General features: G+C 43.6%; 1 long non-coding RNA gene across 1 annotated transcript in view; it reads left to right on the forward strand.

The window, feature by feature from the left end:
• Nucleotides 1-3,717: 3,717 nt before the first annotated feature.
• LOC310698098 overlaps nt 3,718-23,865 on the forward strand; it is a 384,750-nt gene continuing 364,602 nt past the window's right edge. The window contains exons 1-2 of the long non-coding RNA XR_014521301.1: nt 3,718-4,553; nt 4,772-4,904. This is a non-coding gene — a long non-coding RNA (uncharacterized lncRNA). The remainder of the gene's footprint in view (nt 4,554-4,771; nt 4,905-23,865) is intronic.

The raw sequence follows: 23,865 nt of genomic DNA on the forward strand, positions 1-23,865 counted from the left end.
GTTTTTAAGTGTTTTGAGATGGTGTAACTGAACGCAACGGCCAACCTCATAAGGTTGTGGTGTCCCTGAAAAGGGGACACATGGAAAGTTTACTCCGATTCCAGATTGATTATTATCAGCAGCAGTGCCCTGCTGAACTGTTCTGTTGTGTTTTCATGATTTCCCTAAACATATTGCTCAGTGTTTGGATTGCAATCCATGCACTCTGTTCTTCTGACCTGACTCTTAAGAGCATAAAAACATAAGAAACATAAGGCGAGCTGGATAAGGCCAATGGTCCACCTATTCTGTCCAGCATTCTGTTTACACAGTGGATGTCCAGATGTCCGTGGGATGAACTGCAAGCAGGAGCTGGACTCAAGAGTACTCTCCCCTTCTGCACTTCCCAGCAACTGGAATTTAGAAGCATTACTGACACCATCTGTTGAAGCAGAGCAATAGTCACCGATAGCCTTGTCCTCAGCCTTATCTTTATTGCTCAGTCCTCTTCTAAAACCATCTCTTGGTCCACATCCTCTTAGCATGTGAACAAGATGTCCACGTATCTGACTGTGAGTGAAACATTCACTAGTCCTCAAGCATCCAGCAGCCACCACACATCCTTCACAACTCTGTGAGTTATTATGGCATACTTCGGGGGGTTTTAACCATCCCAAGGCCACAAGTTCCGCTTCAAGGTTGAATGTGCATTTATCAAAGGACATAAGCCACGGTAAAGGGACCCCTGACCATTAGGTCCAGGCGTGACTGACTCTGGGGTTGCGGCACTCATCTCGCTTTATTGGTCGAGGGAGCCGGCGTACAGCTTCCAGGTCATGTGGCCAGCATGACTAAGCTGCTTCTGGCGAACCAGAACAGCGCACGGAAACACCGTTTACCTTGCTGCCAGAGCGGTACCTATTTATCCACTTGCACTTTAACGTGCTTTCGAACTGCTAGGTTGGCAGGAGCAAGGACCGAGCAACGGGAGCTCACCCCGTTACGGGGATTTGAACCACCAACCTACTGATCGGCAGGTCCTAGGCTCTGTGATTTAACCCACAGCACCACCTGCGTCCCTCATCAAAGGATATAGCCTTTGTTAAAAACTGATTATTGCTGCAAAGCATACCTTGATTTGGACTTTGTTAAATAATGGAATATATAATTATCCATAATAGGGGCTCCCAATCTGTGGTCTGTGGACCATCAGCGGTCCACAAGTTTCATCCAGGTGGTCTGTGGCGTGTCTGCATTTAATATTCATATTGGGTTGAAAAAAATAGAATTCAATTGCAATGTAAATAAGAACTTAAATGACTCAAAGATGATGAGTGGTGGTGGAGGAGAGTCAAATGGGTGTGGTACTTCATCCTTTTTTCTTTCTTACCCTTTCCTTTTACTCTCTTTGATTTTTGGAGTAAAGTGTTTGTAATTTATTGTTTGTTTGTTTGTTTGTTTGTTTGTTTGTTTGTCTGTCTGTTTGCCTGTCTGTCTGTTTGCCTGTCTGTCTGTCTGTTTGTAAATATGCTTAAATAAAACATTAAATAAAAAAATAGAATTCAGATTGTAATATAATAAGATACAATGCATGGAATAAAAAAAGCAATGACAATACAATTAAATTAATGCAGCACCTAGCACAGTACATTACAATGGCTACTACAGGCCAAAAATCATTGAGTGGTCTGCAAAGACTCACAGTAATTTTCATTTGGTGGTGGTGGGAGTTTGGGAATCACTGAGCTATAAGATAATTATCCCTCAAAATCTTTAAAAATTGTATTTTTTCTTGAGAAGTAAACATTAATGAAGTGTGGTGTGGGCCAAGAGAATAAAATACAATTCAACCTGTAACTGTATGTAGGCTTACCTGGGAGTAAGCCCAAATGAAAACAATCCGGATTACTTTTGAGTACACATGTACAGGATTGCACTGTTAGCCATTCTGGCAGAATAGTAATGCCTGTGACTACAAACCAGAATGATAAGAAAAAATAATCTGTTGGTAGTGGATCCGCTGCCATGAATGAAATGTTGCTTGCCTTCACCTCTGTTCTTTTTGTAAACCAGCAAATATTTCAAAACACTATAACTCTCCAGTGCTCTCCTGAAAAAGAAACCGAATTTGAAGTACTGTTGTCCCTGGAAACTGCCGCCATTCAGGGATTGGTGAGTAGGAAACAATATATGTAGGCCAAGTTCAAAATCAATTAGTCTAAAACGAGTAACAAGAAAAACCAGGAATGTGTAAGGTTTAATGTAGTTCTGTTCTGCAGTTTTGGTTGACAGCGGAAGAAGGAACACTGGTGGTAGAAGATAGATCAAAATACAGTGGTACCTTGGGTTACATACGCTTCAGGTTACATACGCTTCAGGTTACAGACTCCGCTAACCCAGAAATAGTGCTTCAGGTTAAGAACTTTGCTTCAGGATGAGAACAGAAATTGTGCTCTGGTGGCGCGGCTGCAACGGGAGGCCCCATTAGCTAAAGTGGTCTTCAGGTTAAGAACAGACCTCCAGAACGAATTAAGTACTTAACCCGAGGTACCACTGTATACAGTATTTCTGGGTGATCTGCAGAATAGAAGCACCAGGGAGTTATGGGAAAGTAAAACTGCAAGTTAAATAATAATAATAATAACCAAGGATTTTTTTTTCCAGCCAGAACTCGCCAGAACTCAGTTCTGGAACTTCTCAGGTGGATGCCATTGCCAGTCTAAGAGAACAAGGGAGGTGTTAATGGAGAGTTCCAGAACCTCTTTTTTTTTTTTAATAGAAAAATAGCACTGATAATAACATATCTCATTCTTAAGCTGCAAAACATCCATATTGCTTGTGCCGAAAGTTCCTTTTTTATTTTTATATATTGTCTCCAACAGTAAACAATTTAATAGCGGAACCAGCCTAACCTAAGGATGTGTGAGAAAGGGAAGATGTCTTATTTCAGGCAAAGGGAGGGAAAGGAAATATATGAATATAGAACAGGAATGCAGATAACCATTTTTTAAAAATAAAAAACAATAATTGCTCAGGGATGCAGATTTGAAATAAGGAAATCTAAAATATAAAGAAACATTCAAACACATTGTGATGCATAGCGTTTCCTGTTTTTCTTACCCCCCACAATTAGCTGTTAGACCAAGTTGGCAGTCCTTGAATTTCAGATTACTTAAGGATGCCAAGGTAGCCTCATCATCCAAACAATTGTTATGAATGTACTGGGGTTAGACTCCCCTAAACCCAATAAATTAATGAATGTCAGAATCTAGATAATATTTGGGATACTGATGCAGAATAGAATGTCCTGACTCTCATCCGAGGAATTTTGGAGGGTACGTCACTGAGTTGTCGCCATGGTATATTAAAGCTGTTCTAATGTGGTGGCTATTTTATGTTGGGCAGATGGAGATGTATCTATATTCTTGTATGAGGTTTGCATAACAATAAACAGCCATTACTTCATTTTGGGGTGGGGCTGGGGTAGGGTTTAGAAGCTTTAAAATTAATGCTTCTTTTGCTTAAGCATATATTCAAACAACAACAACAACAACAACAACAACAACAACAACAACAACATTTGCAATCTCCTATTTTTAATATTTTTAAAATAAATTTTATTAGTATTTGCCACACAACAACATGAAAGATATCAGAAAATAACAATACACAACACACAAAAATCAACATTCAAAAACTAAAAAAAGCAACAACAACAACAAACACCAAGCAAAAAAAACAAATCCGTATCTTACAAGTTAATATTATAAACACTAAAACAACAACCATAAGACATTGACTGCAATCTCCTTGTTCATGTTGCTATTTTCACCCACTGCTTGGATAGGATATGTGAATAGGTGGCAGCAGCAAGGATAACTCAACTGGTAGATCACGTGACACTTAATCAGAGTTGTGAGTTCAAGCCCCACGTTGGGCAAAAAGATTGCTGCATTGCTGGGGGTTAGACTAGAACTAGATAACCCTCATGGTCCTTTCCAACTCCACAATTCTATTATTCTAAGGAGGGGAGGAACAGGATATCAACAGTAGGAACCTTTGCTTGCGTATGTAGGGTTGCCAGGTGTCCTCCTTTTTCAGGAGTAAAATTTCTGCCCAGGTAGATTTTTCAAATTTGCCAAAATGTCTCTGGCTATACTTTCTGGATGAGACATAGACATAACTGGTGGTTGAAGACTTGGTTTTTCTCTTCTCTTCTCCTGACCCCCTCAGCAATATATCACAGCTTCTATAGTGTGGGATACAAAGCTGTCAGTCAAGTCCAACATTCCAAGAGGACTAACTGCCTCTATGTGGCAGGCAGTTTTGTCAGTTGATTGGTTGGTTGATTGGTCGGTCGGTCGGTCAGTTGCTGCAAGGACTGGTCACTGGTAACTGCTCGGATGCAGTCTTCTATCTAGTATATAGTTTGTCTGTTATGTAACCTAAGCCTGCCTTCAGGAACAACTGTGTAAACCTGAATGAATCTGATAGCAAAGTAGTTTATGTTAATATGATTCAGATTCATGTGTGTTTTCTTTAAGAGGGACAGAAAGGGATTATCAACCAGGAAGGTATAATTATTGAGAGGGTAAGGATTTGCTGAGCCAACAAATTGAACTGGAATACAAAAAAGGGAGGTATGAGGAGGTCCGGGAAACAAGCTAAGGAAAATAAGTAATAGAAACATTGAGTGGTTTTTAATCATTTTTATTTTGTATTTTTTTTCTTTTTCATTTTGTATTGTAATATCTTAAAAAAATCTTAATAAATATCTTATAAAAAAAGGAAGGTATAATTATTGATAGGACTCAAATGACTTAGCAACCCGCTTGTCACTGCATAAACTCAAACAGGGGATCATTTAAACTCTGCTAAATTATATAAACATTCCCACATATAGCCTACATATAGTAAAGGTAAAGGTAAAGGGACCCCTGACCATTAGGTCCAGTCGCGGACGACTCTGCGGTTGCGGCTCTCATCTCACTTTATTGGCCGAGGGAGCCAGTGTACAGCTTCCGGGTCATGTGGCCAGCATGACTAAGCCGCTTCTGGTGAACCAGAGCAGCGCACGGAAACACCGTTTACCTTTCCGGTGGAGTGGTACCTATTTATCTACTTGCACTTTGATGTGCTTTCGAACTGCTAGGTTGGCAGGAGCAGGGACCGAGCAATGCGAGCTCACCCCATCACAGGGATTCGAACTGCCAACCTTCTGATCGGCAAGTCCTAGGCTCTGTAGAGGTATTTAAAATGAGAGTCGTAATAGTGTCCTCTTTTGTGCTCTTCAAAATATGGCAACCCTATGGTCATGGGCCTTGGCAGCTGTTGTCCTACAATGCTAACCTCTGATGCCAGCTTTGAGAGGAGAGACTGTGAGCGGTTTCTGGGAATGTGCTTATTCACAATGTGTGGAGGCAGGGTGACTGTGCAGTGTGACGTCCTGGAATTCCCACTGTTGCATCATGCTGATAGGTGCTTTTCCTACAGGGGAAAGTAGTCAGTGTGCAATGTTGGGTTTGGTGAGTAGGGGTAGAGTTTCTAAGGATGGGTTGACAGAGGGGTTGTCTATGCTAGCTTTTGCACCTACGTCATGTGCAGTTGACCGCACTGCTGGGTGAGCATGGGACCACGATGACATTGGCCAGCTTTGATGCCAGTGCAGTGGCCACATAGTACTGCAATGCCATAGAACAGGCATAGGCAAACTTGGCCCCCCGGATGTTTTGGGACTACAACTCCCATCATCCCTAGCTAACAGGACCAGTTGTTAGGGATGATGGGAACTGTAGTCTCAAAACATCCGGAGGGCCAAGTTTGCCTATGCTTGCCATAGAATTTCCATACAGTAAAAAAAAGGTGAAGGACTCCTGGAAGGTAAAGCCCAGTTAAAGGCGACTATGGGGTTGCAACGCTCATCTCTGCTTTCAGGCCAAGGGAGCCGGCGTTTGTCCACAGACAGCTTTCCGGGTCATGTGGCCAGGATGACTAAACCGCTCCTGGTGCACAGAGGACAGTGATGGAAACCAGAGCGCATGGAAATGCCGTTTACCTTCCTGCTGCAGTGGTACTTATTTATCTACTCACGCTAGTATGCTTTCAAGCTGCTAGGTTGGCAGGAGGTGGGACAAAGCAACAGGAGCTCACCTCGTCATGGGGATTCAAACTGTCAACCTTATGATTGGCAAGTCCAAGAGACTCGGCGGTTTAGACCACAGAGCTACCCATGTGCCGTATGCAATGCCATTGAATTGCCATACCCAACAAGTGCAAACAATAGGCCCCTTCCTTGCCTGCCTCTTTGTGTGTGTGCGTGCGCATGTGTGCACATGCATAAGTTTGAATGGGTATGTGTCTGGATACCGTATTTTTTGCACCATAACACTCACTTTTTTCCTCCTAGAAAGTAAGGGGAAATGTCTGTGCGTGTTATGGAGGAAATGCCTACGGGTGGCATGCCTACGGATTTTCCTCCTCTAAAAACTACGTGCGTGTTATGGTCGGGTGCGTGTTATAGAGCGAAAAATACGGTATATTGGGATTTAAGCTGAACTGAATTTCTTCCTCAAGGCTTCTTAAGCCACAATACTGTAAGTACTGTATTGTATAACAAGTGGCAGGGAAGGCACTCCCTCTTGTGGCCTAAGAGGGAAATGGGATTTGAGAGCCCAGTCATTCATGGGGTTTGGGGCAGCAACTACCTGACAGGAGATCTTACTGAGGTTATTATATTGAATTGTTGCAGTATCATGTCAGCCAATTGTTGCAGTATCATATCAGCCAATTGTTGCAGTATCATATCAGCCAACAATGCACCATGTACTTGATTGTATTTGGTGTTTTTGGTTGTTATTTACCAAGAGTTAATTTGAATATGGGAATATGGAAATGGAATGATATTGGGTAACTAATATGTAGGACCAAGTTTTTTAGTATTGAGTGTTACAAGTCCCTGTTGATATAAGATGTACAGATTAACTAAATTGTTCCCCTTGGTTACAAATTTCGATAGAAAGTACATATAATTTACATGTATACATACATTTAATAATAAAAAAGTTTGTGTGTGTGTGTGTGTAAATTGCTCTGTAAAGACTATCCCACCCCCATTCAGATTGGCTTTGGGAGAGATGACTCACCCTTTCCTTCTACTGTCCCCACTTTGATCAGAATAGCTCTGCTCCATCTCCGGCTCCTTTATTTACCCCCCAGGACAAAACAAACAGGTATTATATGGGCAAGGGAGAAAGCAGCCTAGAGCTTTCTTCAGGGTAGGAGCAACAGCGTCACAAACCAAGGACCCAGAGAAATTGAGTCCTCTTTGCTCCGGCAAGTGAACAATAACAAGGCTTTCACTGTTGGGACAAATAAAGATGAAGAAGGTTAAAGAATGAGAAAAGCAATCAAGCAGATGCTAGATAGCTTTTTATTTTGCTTGATGATGTTCTGTGCCCACATCTGAAATAGTAACTCTTATTTGCAAGGTTCCCCCTCCCTGCCCCTTTCTTTTCATTTTTATCAAAAGCTAAAGGTTTCGCTTGAAAGATCTTTCATTAAAGGTCAACGGTTGCGCAACTCGAACATATTTCAATAGAGCTTACAAGCCACTCCAAGGAAACTATGCACAGGACCGCTGTCATGTTGATACTAATAAATTGGGTATTATGGTATGTACCGCTGTCATTTGGCTTGTGTCCTCATGTCCTTATGTGTAGTTATAAATATATTGATGACATTTAGAGATTTGAGAAAGCAGCAGCTGTACACAGAATGCCTCTTGCATGTAAACATGCTGAGGCTCCGGAAGATAAGAAAGTTAATTAAAGGAAATATATTGCTCATAGGAAAGTTCCAAGTTCTGTCCAACTTGCTCTTTGATGTCAGCAGGATGGGCATACAAAGATGGCAGTTCTTCCAAGGTGAGGATGAAGAAGAAAAAGAAGGGGAGGAGTAGGCAATGAAGTCAGCAGCCCTGAGAGTCTTAGTCTAGCACCTAAGGCAGTGGTTCTCAAAGGGTGTGGTAGGAGAGGATGGGAATTGTGGCAGAGGTCCCATTATCACATTAGAACATGTTCTATGTTCTAAATCAAGCACCAATGTTTTCCAGTGCATCTTTTTTTTAATCAAAATAATAATAATAATCAGCTTGGCACAAGCAAATTTTTATTCTTGAAAGCGTGGCCCTGAGAAAAAAGTTGGAGAACCTCTGACCTAAGGGAAGGTCAGCACAGGTTAAAGGACAGTATAGTAAATTTGGAATGTAAAATTTGTTGTTGGAGTGGCATACAAAGGATGAACAAGTTAAATCGGTTATGATTGACTGGGCAAGAGATATGGTACATAAAATAATGATGGGGGATTGGGAGAGGCTATGGAAGAAAGGGGTTAAGTTCACTGCATGTAGAATGTTAAAGGAAAATATTATGAAGATGATGTATAGATGGCACTTAGCCCCTGTAAAACTAGCAAAGATTTATCACAATAGTGATAACCTTTGTTGGAAATGTAAAGAAAAAGAAGGTACTTTTCTCCATATGTGGTGGACTTGTCCCAAGGTGAAAGACTTCTGGGAGAAGATATATACCGTAATGAACTGAAAAAAATGTTGAAATATACATTTATTAAGAAACCAGAGGCCTTTCTTCTTGGAATAACAGGTTTGGAATTGCCCAAGAAAGATGTTAAATTATTTTTGTATGCCACAACAGCCGCTCAAATATTACTTGCTAAAAATTGGAAAACACAAGAACTACCAACAGTGGAAGATTGGCAGATGAAGATGATGGACTTTTTGGAGCTAGCTGACCTGATTGGAAGAATCCGCAACCAGAAAAAAGAGGAGTTTCAAGAGGACTGGAGGAAATTTAAGGGCTATTTGAACAAATATTGTAATATATTATATTATATTGTAATATAAAATATTGTAATATAAAAATTTAGAAATTACTTGAAATAAAGAAATAGGCCTAGGATTAGCTATAATTAACTAAGCTATAATTAAATAAATGGGATTTAGAATATTAAGAAATGTGAATAAGATGGACTATAATTGAAAATTGTTTTAGTTTAATAATGATATTGGAAAGCTGTTACCTTCAACTACAAGGAAACTCAGAAGGGAGGGACTAGAGGAAGTCAACCAAGATGTTTAAAAGGTTGGAATTGTAAAGAATTAAGTTTGTTGTTATTGTTTATCTGTTTATTGTTCCTTTTTTCTTTTTCTTTTTTCATTCATTGATGTATTTTTCTTTTTTTCTTTTTTTGTGTATCATTCTGCTTTGTGTTTTTTGTTTTCATTGTGGAAAATCTAATAATTTTTTTTAAAAAAAATGTATAGTAAATTTGGAGGTTCCTCTCATCATCTACCTTCTCCCTGTGCAGACCTACCCTCCTCTAGACAAGCTGAGTTGTATCCCAGCATGTCAAACACATATCTCAACACAGCTGCCTGCATTTTTGGACTTTCCTTCAGCTGTGGGAACTTCAGAATTTACCACAGTGCCCCTAACCACCACTCAGAAAGGAGAATACTGCTGATCTGCAGCATACAATGAACCTATGAAACACCTTTAAACCTCTTCTGGTCACTTGTGTATCTATTTGATTATGTCCTTCCCGCTGGAAACTTTAGCGGCTGAGGGTTCTTCAAGATGAGCAAAATTCACACTAAATTTTTGTTGCTGTCTTGCCCTTTCAGTGCAACTATCCCATCACTTTTCTAGCTACAAATAAGAAAGGGATGGAAAATTGCACTGCGAAGTGCGGGATAACAATCCCTAGCTGGCACAAACATATCAGGATCAATGTTCAGTATACAGGCAACATTTTAAGACCTCTGCACAAGTTTTGTGTGAACCTATCAGCATGAATCCTCAGTAGAACGCTGGTTTGGAAGCTCCCTGAACCTTGGGATACATGTGGGGTTAAACCTAGATCAAATGGCACTACAGCACCATTGGTACTTCCCCTCCAAGCATATTGTACATTTATTGGGATGGCAGGGACCACAGGGACTGAAGGGGGTTGCCCCCTTAGTACTAATTTCACGGCATTGGTACATCATTTATCCCTCTTGCATAAGACATTTGCACACACAGAACTGATCACAGTCACTTGCACCGTTTGTGTACCATTTGTTAAAAACAGGCATCAGTGTTCGGCATTTTCCTGTGAATATTAAACACAAGTATAGTAACACAGAGATAACCATGCAAGTCAGCACTGCCCACTTTACAAGTGAAAATAATTTGCTTGTTTCAGCTGTTGAGTAACCAAAGGTGCCCTTTAATGTTGGGTTCTCCCAGCACCCAGGCAGTCCTATGGGTGGGGAGAGGAAAACTCATACATGACTATGTAACAAGTGTCTAAAAGCAGTTGACATATTTTATTTCAAGTTATTTTAATATAATTTTATTTGTACCCCACCCATCTGACTGGGTTGCCCCAGGCACTCTGGGCTGCTTCCAACATATATAAAATCAATAAAACATTAACAATTAAAAAACTTCCCTATACGGGACTTCCTTCAGATGTCTTCTAAAGGTTGTATACTGTAGTTACTTATTTCCATGACCTTTGATGGAACAGCATACCACAGGGAGGGTGCCACTACTGAAAAGTAAGGCTACAGCGAGCCCTCTGCCTGGTTCCCTGTAACCTCATTTCTCAAAGGGATACAGGGCCAAGGCCATTTAGGGCTTTAAAGGTCAGCACCAACACTTTGAATTGTGCTCAGAAGTGTACTGGGAGCCAATGTAAGTCTTTCAGGACTGGTGTCATATGGTCCCAGAGGCACCAATCTGTTGCTTCAGTTTGCTGTATGGCAGGACCAGCTCAGCTGCAGGAGCTGAAGGTGGGGAAAGGTCACAGATCAGTGGCAAAGAAACTGTTTTGAATGCAGAAGGTCTCAGGTTCAGTCCCCAACATATCCATTTAGGATTGGGAATGTCCTCAGCCTGAAACCCTGGAGAGCCTCAACTAGTCCCTGAGGGTAGTACTCAGCTATGATTGACTGATGGTCTAACTCAGTATAAGGGCTCATCCATACTTTTGCTTGACCTGTATTTCAATCATATTATGTACCAATTAATTCCCCTGGGTCCAATAGACTTTCTCGTTGTTTTGCAGTTGTGCATTGTGAAAATCTTATCTTACAGGCTGAATCAGATGAGCAGAAAATCCAAAGAGATTTTGCTTAAACAAGTTTCTGCAGCAGGTAAGATTGTTGTTTTGTTTTGTTTTGTTTTTTTGCAAGGCACAGTCCTGGAACAAGAAGAAAAGACCTTGGTCATGGGGGAATTAATCAGTACAAAATACAATCAAAATACGGGTTGAGTGAAAGTGTAGATGTTTCTATGTGGGGAACAGCTTAGCTTCGAACGCCTTTCCACAATTGGATGCAAAGAAAAATGAAACCAGCAGAGGGCAGCTAAGTCCAGCAGAAAAGGCAAGCAGCTGCTGTGTGTGCAAAACCAGTAGATCCCACTCCTAATACAATTTGACTGACCCTTCCAGTTCCATACTTAATGACTGATTTGAATGGTGATTAATGCCCGTGCAGGTAGTGATTAGAATGTCAGAAAGGGACTTCAGCTGTGGCTGCATGGTTAGGGAGCCAATCCATGAAGTTTGTGGTGTGGGTCCTAGCCCTGGGAAGCACCCCTCCCATTCTTTGAGAGGAAAAGTGCAGCTCAGTGGTGGAACACATGCTTTGCATACAGAATGTCCTAGGTCCAATCCCTAGCGGAGGGACAGGTTGCTCCGGACCTTTACCAGACTGCTGACTCGCCTACATGGAGTTCCAGGGCACCTATGGTAACTAGGTAAAGGTAAAGGTAAAGGGATCCCTGACCATTAGGTTCAGTCGTGGCCGACTCTGGGGTTGCGGCGCTCATCTCGCTTTATTGGCTGAGGGAGCCGGTGTACAGCTTCCAGGTCATGTGGCCAGCATGACTAAGAACCAGAGCAGCGCACAGAAATGCCGTTTGTCTTCCCAGCGGAGCGGTACCTATTTATCTACTTGCACTTTGACATGCTTTTGAACTGCTAGGTTGGCAGGAGCAGGGACCGAGCAACGGGAGCTCACCCCCTCGTGGGGATTCAAACCGCTGACCTTCTGATTGGCAAGTCCTAGGCTCTGTGGTTTAACCCACAGTGCCACCCTCGTCACATAACTAGGCAAATGCTTAAATACAAGGCTGTAAATGAGCCTCCTTCTTTAAAGGTCAGGCTGATGGTGACTTGTTATTTGGTTTATTTTCTGATGTAATGCTTATGGGACTCTCTTCCAAGGGAAACCAAGCAGACTCTGTCTCTGGGGAATTTTTAAATTAAAAAAAGGCCAACAGACTTTTTTTTCTGCCAGAAAGCAAGCTAATATGCTTCCATGTTTCTAGTTTACAAACTGTTTTATGGGTATTACCATGTTGTTCTAAGGCAAGGATGGGGAACCTTTGCCTTGGCAGATGTTGCTGGACTACAGCTCCTATCACCCTTGACCTTTGGCAAAACTGGATGAGGCTGATGGGAGTTGGAGTCCATTGAGATCTGGAGGGCCACATGTTCCCCACACCCCTTCTAAAGTTTTTTTTTTAAAAAAACAACCCGCTGTTGGTTACTGCTTTGCGTTCTCATTTAATAATAATACTTCAAAAGTACATGTGTCAAAACTCAGTGGCAGAACTGCTGGTTTCCTTGCAAAAGGTCCCAGATTCACTCTCCAGCATCTTCATCTAGCAATGCAAATTTCCCCCAACCCCAGAGACACCACACCCCTTGTTATAGAACTAAAGTATCCAGCTTGAACCACACTTTTTTTGTTTGTCTGTGTTTAATTTTTCTGTGGTGGGTGCTGTTGTTTTGCCTCCTCTTTTTTTCTGGCAGGGGGAGGCAGTTCTGAGGACCACATCCCCCCCCCATGAAATGCATGATTTGTGGTGCCAGTGACATTTTCTTTAATTTCCCAATGTGCCCATGAAGGCTAAATTAGACAGCAATGAGGTAAATGGACTAGGAGTCTGACTTGGTATAAGGCAGCTTCTTATGTTTGGGGAGAGCAAGAATCAACCTCCCCCCCCCCCCGGCTGCCTCAGCTACAGGTAAGTGACCAAATTTTCTAAAGGCCTGAATATACTTTGCATTCAAGACTCAGTTGTGTGTGATCATATTTACCTTGATTGTTTTGTAAAACATTAGGAGATGAGGGGGAGCAATCAGGTTGGGGGCTTTGGTGTGTAGGATGATGTACCTAATCTGCCCTGCAAGGTGAGCAAGGTGAACATTTTATTGTTCAGGGAAGGAGAACCTCAGCTCCAGGATCCGAATGTGGCCCTGCAGGCCTTCAGTCTGGCCCTTGGGACATTCCCCAGCCCCACACGGCCTCTGACAGTGGAGGTGGATCATAACCATCATCTGTTCAGCCAGCATCCTTTAATGCTTCCCCCTAGTCCACGGTTCTGCTTGAACCCCTTTTCTCAAATGGCCAGGAGGCAGATTTCTTCCTGCTGCAAAAAGCAACATGGCTGAGGGGGGGGGGGATAATCACTGGGACCATGAGGTAGGACTTTGGGGAGCAAAAGTCCATCATTTCTCTCAGCAATATGAGCAAAGCGGGGTGGGAGGTGGGGTAGGCGGGTGGGTGGAACATAGGCAAAGACATCAGAACAAGTCTCCCCCCCTCTCATTTTGAAGTAAAGTGAGCAGGATAGCACCTAAAGAGGAAGGGGGCCTGTTAACCCTAAAATTACCTAACCCCACCACTGATGCAGAGGAGTCCCTGCTTACATAGTATGGCGCTAATTCTGATCATTGCCCTGTTTTCTTTTTCTAAGCATACAGTTTGGTCCTAAGCTATACCCGGTGAAAGTGATGACACTTCTTCCAGGTAGGGCCAGGTTGCATTAAGCTAGAGGTGGAGAACCCGTGAGCCTTTAGATGTTGCTGGACCCCAGCTCCCATCAGTCAAAGCTACCAGGGCCAATGGCGAGGGATGATGGGAGATGTAGTCCAGCAACAACTGGAAGGCTGCAGGGTTCCTCGTTTCTTGCATAAGTGGACTAGGCAGCTGTTTGCCGCCATTCATGAAGCACCAGTCCTGTTGCAGTCAATGCACACTGATAGAGATCCCCATGCAAAGTGGGAGGGAATTCTTTGACATCTTTTGCAAAGTCAGGGGGGAATTGAGGGCTCCTTAATTTACCTAAGGCAGGAAAAACCTGGGCCTGGCCAGCAGGCTCATTTGCTCAAGTAAGAATTGATGTCCCTTGCAGGGCACCACCTCCAGCACAGGACATAAACTCAGTCTCTCGGATTGACAACGAGCATCTTTGGCATTGCTTTCAAGCAGGCCATTAAAGTGGAAGAAGAAGGCGGAGGGGTGGAAAAGAAGAGAGACCCCAATGGGAGGGGCACATCTCTGGGAAAATGGACAGCCGTCTCTGTGCTATAGATCACACTGAGGCATCCCTCCCTGAAGAGACGCAAAATGGAAACCATTTACGAGAAAACTCTGCCTCGGATGATTTATGGCCCTCGGCTCTCTGGAGCCACGTCTCGGAGAAGGTCAGCACTGCAGTGTGGCTGGCAATTCCTCCCTGCCTTCCCCCCTCCTTTCCTTCCTCCCTCATCTTGACTCTGAAAAAAAGAGTCAGTCAGGGGAAATGGGTCATCATACCCAGGCCAAACTGAAACGGGTTTAGCCCCTGAGCGTGTACTCAATATTAAGGGTCAGTCCTCCTGGAGTAAGTGGAGAGATGATGAAGAACATGCCAGTTCCTCTGAGTATACAGAGAAGGGATGGATGAATCTGGTGGTTTGAATTTCTCTCAGGTTCTGGTTTTTCCTATCACCTCCACATCACTTTGAAGTTGTTGCTGTTTTAAATTCTACGTGAGATTTCCTAAGTATTTTGGTTGGTGTTTCTCTTTTCGGCAAACTATTTATTTTCCAAAACAAATGCAATCATGTATGCTGTTTTCACCGATATATAAGCCTTTGCACACTATTCACCTATTTTGCATGTTGTTGGTTTTTACCTATTCACACTTATTTTGCATGTTGTTGGTTTTTACATTGCAAAATTCAGAGAAATGCACACTGCCCCTGGCAATAGCAGTGGAACATACTCATGACTATTAGCCATTGATATCCTCATGCATCTGTCTACATCCTACCCAAGGCCAGCCTACGCATGAGGCCAGTGAGGTAACCATCTCAGGCAACAGGGTCTCTCCTACCCCACTCTTGTTCCTGATGTAGATCTTCACTTACCCCTTCTTCCCTGGAGGGGAGGGTGAGGGACATCATTTTGGGGTTTGCCTTGGGTGGCAAAATGTCTTGGGCCAGCCCTGATCCTTCCTCTGTCATGAAGCTTCCTAAAATTGTTTGTGAGAGGCAGAGCCATGTCTGTTGAAGTGGTATAGGAGTGTCTTAGATGTATGCATATAGCTAAACTATGGAACTCACACCCAAAGGAGGCAGTGGTGGTCACCAACTTTGAAAAGAGGATGAGGCGAATTCATGGAAGACACAACTATCAATGTCTACTATGCACAATGGCTATGTTGTACTTTCAAGGCCAGAGGCAGCAATGCTTTTGAAAACCAGTTGCTGGGAATCACAGGTGGGCAGAGTGCTCCTGTGCTCATGTCTAGCTTGCTGGCTTCCCCTGAGCATCTGGGTGGTTGCTGTGAGAACAAGAGGCTGGATTAGATGTGCCATTGGCCTAATTCAGCAGGCTCATTTTATGTCCTTCTGGTGTGGATGTGGCATAAGTTAGTTGAACCTGGGTCACACTGAAATCAGTGGGGCAACTTGATAATCACTTAACTCAAAGCCCCCATTGATTGCAATGCAAACTAAGTGCCACTAACAAAGTCTGTATCCAGCGCATTCAACTTGTTCAAGAACACCTGAGTAGTCATGCATAAGACTGTGTTGTAAGTCTTTCTAACCTGTCAGTCACACAACAAAAAAAACGTTGCGTTTTCTCAAAGGAGTTTTTAGGGAAACAGTTGATTGCAGACTTGCTGATCCTCCTATTGCCTCTGTTTTTGAGATGGGAAACATTGTTCCAGTAAGTGATGGGAGTCCTGTGGGGGCTCTGCAGAGCAGAAGAGGCACCGATGCAGAAAACACACTGGTGTCACCGAGCAGGAGAACATGGCACAACTCATGAATCACAGGCCAGAATGCCGTTCCTCTTATTGAGATAAATGGGGCAGCAAGCCCTTGGGATTGCAGGACGTCACTTTCACTTAGGAACTTGGCGCCAAAGCTGGAGTCCAATGGACAGGAACCCATCACCCTTTGACCTAGGAAGAAGGGAGATTTGGAGACTGAGAGCAGCCGCTGAGGGTCACTGGCCATGTTGAGAAACTTCTGCAGGACAAATGTAGATGTGAGCGGATCATTCTTATAAAGGTAAAGGGACCCCTGACCATTAGGTTCAGTCGTGACTGACTCTGGCATTGTAGCGCTCATCTCGCTTTATTGGCCGAGGGATCCGGCGTACAGCTCCCGGGTCATGTGGCCAGCATGACTAAGCCGCTTCTGGCGAACCAGAGCAGTGCACGGAAACGCTGTTTACCTTCCTGCCAGAGCGGTACCTATTTATCTACTTGCACTCTGACATGCTTTTGAACTGCTAGGTTGGCAGGAGCTGGGACCGAGCAACGGGAGCTCACCCCGTCACGGGGATTCAAACCGCCAACCTTCTGATCGACGAGCCCTAGGCTCTGTGGTTTAACCCACAGCACCACCCGCATTCCCATCATTCTTATAGACTGCTACTAATTCACTTACTTAATTGCACTTTGAATACGCACTCCACTGAGGCCACTTAGTGCAGACCCAGGAACCTGATCTAGTTACATCACAGGTGGGGGGACCTTTTACAACCCAGGGCCCACATTCCTTTCTGGGCAACCCCTCGAAGGGCCACACACCCATGGTGGGTGGGACCAGAGGCAAAAGGGGCAGAGCAATGAGTGCAAATTCTACCCTTGTACCACTGGCTAGTTTCTGCACACACAACATTTAACATTTCCCACAGTGCCCCAGAGTAATGGAAAGTGTGGTGCTGTGCAGCATTGTGGGAAGTTTAGAACCAAGGTTTCCCATCCATCTGGCAGTGCTGCCATACGGTGAGCAATGTGTTTGTTGGGAGGCACCAAACAGCACTTTGCTTGAGGTAGATTTATTGGTAGAACTTGAGTTATTTGGTTTTCAAGATCAATCCATGGGCATGGCACATTTCGCTGAGACTCAGTGTTCTCTGGCTGTAAAATAGGACTTTATGCTTAGGATGATGACGACAACAACAACAACAACAACAACAGTTTTTCAACTTTCTTAATAGCAATTTGGGTCAGCTAGGAACCCCAAAGCATAGGAGGATTAAGCAAACTTGCATACAAACAGGTAGTTTTAGGGCACTGCAACCAATTCCTCTGCACTGGGCGCCAAGCAGAGAGGGCATCCAGTAAGCACTTGCCAGGCTACAATAAGAAGGTGTGAAGGTTCTGACAAGGCCCTAGAGTCCTACCTCTTCCTTCCTAAAGCCTAGTTAGCACTTGCTCAGCTTTGAGAAGGAGGGCTCTAGGACCCAGCCAGAGCATCACGTCTCCTTTCAAAAGTTCAGCATGGCACAAGGGTTGGGGGTGTGCGCGCCAAATTTTGGCCTAGCTCAGGGCACCATAGTAGTAGAAGAAGAAGAGTTTGGATTTGATATCCCACTTTATCACTACCTGAAGGAGTCTCAAAGCGGCTAACATTCTCCTTTCCCTTCCTCCCCCACAACAAACACTCTGTGAGGTGAGTGGGGCTGAGAGACTTCAAAGAAGTGTGACTAGCCCAGAGTCACCCAGCAGCTGCATGTGGAGGAGCAGAGACACGAACCCGGTTCCCCAGATTACGAGTCTATCGCTCTTAACCACTACACCACACTGGCTCTCAGTATCAATAGTACCAATGTCTGCCCATGACATAAAGCTGTTTTATACAGAATGAGATCCCTGTTTCAATCTGTAGCGGCTTTCTGTAATGCCTTCACCAGAAGACTTTCCTGGTCCTGCTAATATCATTTTCACGTAAAGATTGCCTTCTGTATAGCAAAGAATTTTGCTCTCTTATAAGTTTCATGATTATATTCAGTCCAGAGAGCTGTTGGCACTCTATCATTTATTTATATATAGGCACGTAGCATTGACTATAGTACTATTACGTAAAGGTAAAGGGACCCCTGACCATTAGGTCCAGTCATGACCGACTCTGGGGTTGCGGCGCTCATCTCGCTTTTTTGGCCGAGGGAGCCGGCGTACAGCTTCCAGGTCATGTGGTCAGCGTGACTAAGCCGCTTCTAGCGAACCAGAGCAGCGCACGGAAATGCCGTTTACTTCCCGCTGGAGCGGTACCTATTTATCTACTTTCACTTTGACATGCTTTCGAACTGCTAGGTTGGCAGGAGCTGGGACCGAGGAACGGGAGCTCACCCTGTCGCGGGGATTTGAACTGCCGACCTTCTGATCAGCAAGTCCTAGGCTCTGTGGTTTAACCCACAATGCCACTCGCGTCCCTATAGTACTATTACCAATCTTTTTAAAAACCACTGCGAGGTTTGTTTCGAAAGGTGTACAATTTTTATGAAATAAATAATAATAAATAATATTATATGTACTTAGGATGCCCTGGGAAGCAGCCTAGAAGTGTAAATTAATTCACAATTCAGCACAAAATCAAAAATTCAAAGTGGGCCTTATGTTTAGAATCTCGTTAAGTTTCAAGGTGTTAAATTATTTTGTTTTCCTCCCCCCTTACTGAAATGTCTAAATCCAACAGTATTTTGGGGAGGTAGGGTGGGGATCAAATTAGGAGAATGTGAATATTAAGTTTAGCAAGCAAATTTGATGTAGGATAAGTTGCTGGGGGATTTTTACCCCTCCCTGAGTGCATTTCAGCTCAAGTTTCTGTTTACTTTTTTGGGCCACACTCAGCTCACGTCTCTTTGGAGGTGATAGGAGAAGATTCCTTGAACATTTCAGCTGATGGCAGACTCTAATGAGGATATATGGCCAGCCACCAAGAACATGTATATTTAATGATCTCTGTTAAGGAAGTTTTAGAAGTGCTTTCCCCATAGACTCAGTGATGGCTTCTTTGTTTATGTGCATAATCCACTTTTCCTGACACCACAAGTAACAAATTCTCAGTTCCCCAGTGCCACTGTTGGACAATCCTGGTGATGTGCTGATTGACTGACTGATTGATTGTGCATTGGGCTATTGCCTACGGGGCATTTTGCAACTCACTCATGCCAAAAGAGAAAATGAATGGAAAAGAAGAGAAATTGCGGAAGAATTTGGAGCAAGCAGGAGGAAGGAAAAGTGTGGATGTGAGAGTATGTGTGGCCCTCCTTATGTTGTTGGACTCCCACCTCATAGAGCCCTTTCTGAGCAAGCTGACTGGGTTCGCTAGGTTCGCTCTCTGGGACTTCCACAGGAAAAATGGAGACAAAATCTATCCACTGCAGCCTATGGAGGTGAAGCAACATTGCCTTCTTGTTCTCCCTCTGGAAAGTTGTTTCCAGAAAGAATGGCTGGGGGCCTTTGTTTGAAGCGTAGTGATTGGAGCTGGGCCCAATCAGACAGACCCAATGAGGGCAACTTTCCTCAGAGTCCACCAAAACCTAGAGCTGGTCCTGGAGTCTATGAGACCTTGATCCCTGGAGAGATATTCAGGATTCTTTCTCTGAATTTGCCACTTGTCATTAAAAACAAACCTGTGGGTGCCATCCAGTGCTGGTCCTACTCACAGAAAGCCTATTAAGTTAATCCATATGGATAGCTTTGGTTTTCTTAATTTCAAAGGGTCTACTCTACATAGGACTCAGTTGGCTACAACCCCAATAAGTCTCACATCTTTTTACAATTGTTTGTGTTGTAGCCAGTTACTCAAGAAAAGGGTCAGACTGTGCTCACCTCCTCAGGGCTCTGGAGAATGAGTACAAAGGCATTGGAATAACTGATGAGAACAAGCAACTTTTTTAAAAAAACCCAACAACAGCATGCTATTTTTTTAATATTGAAATCAACATACTGTGCAACTTGTATTTCAGATCTGACTAGATTGCATGACTCTATCTTTACCTATCTCACCCTTTTAGGTATAGATGAATCCAGTGCTTTTTAAAAAGGAAAAGGGAAAGAAAGGTGCCAGTGTTCACTCTGAACACTGTTATACTAAGTTATACTAAGTGCCACACTTTTAACCTTTGGAAAAATGGTGCAAGGACTGTGGACCCTTGCGTACCTCCATAAAAAACAAACTACAGTGGAACTTTGGGTTGCAAATGTGATCTGTGCGGGAGGCACGTTCGCAACCAGCAGCGTTCGCAACCTGCAGCGCTGTGTCTGCGCACATGCGGGTCGCGATTCGGCACTTCTGCGCATGCACAAAGCGTGATTTAGCACCTCTGTGCATGTGCGAGCGCTGAAACCCGGAAGTAACCCGTTTTGGTACTTCCGGGTTCAGCGCGGTGTGCAACCCGAAAATGCGTAATCTGAAGCATCTGTAACCTGAGGTACCACTGTAGATAAATCTGTTATTGATGGTATCTCTTAGTTTCTCATTTTCCAAATTTTAAGTTCAGTACATATCTCTATCAGCAATTTTTTAAATTTAGAAACGTACTCACAAAAGTTCATATTCATTAATTCATTTGCTGTTAATGCTAAATTTATATCCTGTCCTGTCTTCTAAAGGAGCCCACAGTGGGAAACACATCAGTGTGATAAAACATTACAATTAAAAAAAAAATTAAATAAACACGAGAGATAATTTAAAATAATTCCAGCACAAATGTGGGCTGGGAAAAATGTATTTTACTTAAAGGGCTTGTTGAAAGAATGAGGTCTTCAGAAGGTGTAGAAAGGACAATAGAGACGGTCCCTGACTAATATTTAATGTGAGGGAATTCCAAATGGAACATTTTACTGAGCATTTTTCCAAAAACAACTTTCATACATAATTTTGGTGAGCAATTTTGTATAAGAAAATACATGGTGTATGTATGTTGTTGGTTTTTTTAATGCGTATTTCCCCCTAACATAGACATTTTTTTGCTTGGAGAACCGCACTGCAAAATTCATAAAAGTATGACTTTCAAAGGATAGTTGTATTTTGGCTCATGTATAGTTTGGGGGAAGTGTGAGTTAGGTAATTTTAAATTAAAATGAGAAATGTAACTGGTAAACTGGTCCCAGGTTGCTAAGGGCTTTCTGTGCTAATAGCAACACCTTGAACCTGGCCAGTACAAATCTCGGAGCACAAGTGTTATATGCTGACAACGCCTCAGTCTTGTCAGCAGTTATTCTGCAGCTTTCTGCACTAACTGCAGCTTCTGGATCAAATGCAAGGGAAGCCTCACACAGAGTGCATTGCAATAATCCAGCTAGATTGACCCATGGGGTTAGGCAGTTTCTTACGTTCCTTAGAATTACAAAATAGTAGAGTTGGAAGGGACCACGAGGGTCATCTAGTCCAACCCCCTGCAATGCTGAAATCTTTTGCCTAATGTAGGGCTCGAACCCACAACCCTGAGGTTAAGAGTCTTATGCTTTACCAACTGAGCCAGCTCAGCCTAAATGAAACACGAAAATAAACAAACAGAAGAAACCTGAGACATTCTACATGCAAAACATGTGTGCACAGCTGCAGCTCCTTCTCACTATGCACCAAATTTATTACTGCTTCTAGGACAGTAGTAAAAGGAGCAGCCCTGAGCAAAGTTTTCCGTCTCCAGTTGCAAAGCCCTAGTTGAGAGGGATAAAGGGTGCAAGGAGTGTAGTCTCCTGAGAGAAGCTATATGTTCACCTCTCTGCTCTCTACTGCTGCTGCCAAGCCTGCTTTGGAAAGAGTCATGCCATTCGGCAGGCAGGGGAAGTTGTGCACTGAAGCTAATGGCACAGGGGAAAGCCATTAAAGGAGGAAGAGTTGAGGTTACAGAAAACTTTATTGCTGCCTATAGAGACATCAGGTCTGTGATTCCAGGATTAGTCAGTGCTTTAATGGCGAGCCACTGGCCCATTAATTGTGCCGGGAAGCCCATTTGGGGTTCTTCCAAAATGGAAAGGGGGGAAAAAGAGAGAGAGAGAGAAAGGGGATGGGAGAGGAAGGGCTATCCTAACGCACATGCTTATTCGCCAGACCAAATGGCCCAACACAATAAAGGCTACCTGACAGATCTCCAGGTGGAGGAAAAGCAGAGGTGGCTGAGGGACAGATTAAATCTTATAACAATATTGACAACCTGATTCTAATGTTCAGTGAAGATGGACTCTGCCTCAAAAATCAGGAGACACTGCTTTATACATTGAATCAAATCCATCAAGTTCTGGGTGGTCTACACTGCCTGGCAGCAGCTTTCCAGAGTATCAGGCAAGGCTCTCCCAGTCCTACCTGGCACTTTTGGGGACTGAACCTAGGACCTTCTGCATGCAAAGCAGATGCTGTCTCACTGAGTTGCAGCCCCTTCCAGCTACACCATTGTATTTAGATGGGCTCTGATATTTCTCCTATTCCCTGGCACATGCAGCAATGCCAATATTACAATAATACCAGTAGGAAAACACACACACTATTCTTGCAGTAATGACTGTCACATCCAATCTCTGGCAACTAAGCTGCTCCCCTCTACCAGCTGTGACAATGCTGGCTGATTATGTGTCCACATTAGCCATGCGCGGAAGGCACCCATCACTACACTGCATCATTGGGATCCCCATAATCACTTCATGGAAGCAACTCTCTTGTCTTTTCCTAACCGCAATGCAAGAAGTGGGCTGTCATAGATAGACAATAGTACCTCTTCTGTTATTGAGTCAGTAGAATTCCAAGGTGGTTGGGGAGCTTCCCCAGCATTGGCCTGTTGTATTTATTAAAACATTTGCATGCCCTTTCTGGGGTAGAAACACCACTCAAAGTTGGTTTACCACATTGCACATGGCATTAGGTTATATATAGAGAGAGGTAAAGGACCCCTGGATGGTTAAGTCCAGTCAAAGGCAACTGTGGGATGCGGTACTCATCTCACTTCAGGCTGAGGCAGCCAGTGTTTGTCTACAGACACACATGGCATCACAATTTCATAAAGCAACAGAAAGCAATTGAAGAGAGAGAAAAATTTTTTAGAAGACTCTTCAACAACCAGCAAAATAACAACAACAGAGAGTGGAGCAACTATGCTTCATTGAGCAAAGTGTTTAATAATCTGCAGGTAGCCACCAGTGGAGGTTGGTCAGTTAGGGTGAAAGAGGCATTGTCCCACCAACCTCAGCTCTACCTCTTCCTCTGCCTACCTTCTTACATACTATCAGTCCAGAGGGTGATGCTATCAGCCTTCTCCTCCTTAGGGTCAATGTGCACCTCCACAGACATCCCACCCACCACCAGAGAAGTGAGGAGAAGTGGCTGCAGCAACGGGCTCTGGGTCCCAAAGAGATCCCATGGACCTCTCATGAGAACTTGCTAAAACCCAGAACCCACTGCCCACAACCCTAGTAAGCAAGGCTTGGGCAGGGTAGCAGCAGCTGGTGATGACACCTTCCTGTTTTGCCTCAGGCAGTAAAACAGGACAGGAAGCCCTGAACTACCTGTCCCAATGAGCACCAGCCACCAACAGCAGCCACTGAACACTGAAGAGGACCTCTCTCTCTCTTTCTCTCTTTTTGTCCCACCCAGCTGGGCTTCCACTTTAAGCAGGACACATTCATTGCTCACCTCTGGCAGCATCTAGTACCAAGCTGCTACCATAAAGCGCTTCCTTTACAAATGGACTCCCCACCTTTCATTTATTGGAGTATGACCGCACTTTAAAACCAGCCATTTCCT

This window comes from Podarcis liolepis, assembly GCF_965112155.1.
Source record: "Podarcis liolepis genome assembly, chromosome: Z".
NCBI classification, from domain to species: Eukaryota; Metazoa; Chordata; class Lepidosauria; order Squamata; family Lacertidae; genus Podarcis; species Podarcis liolepis.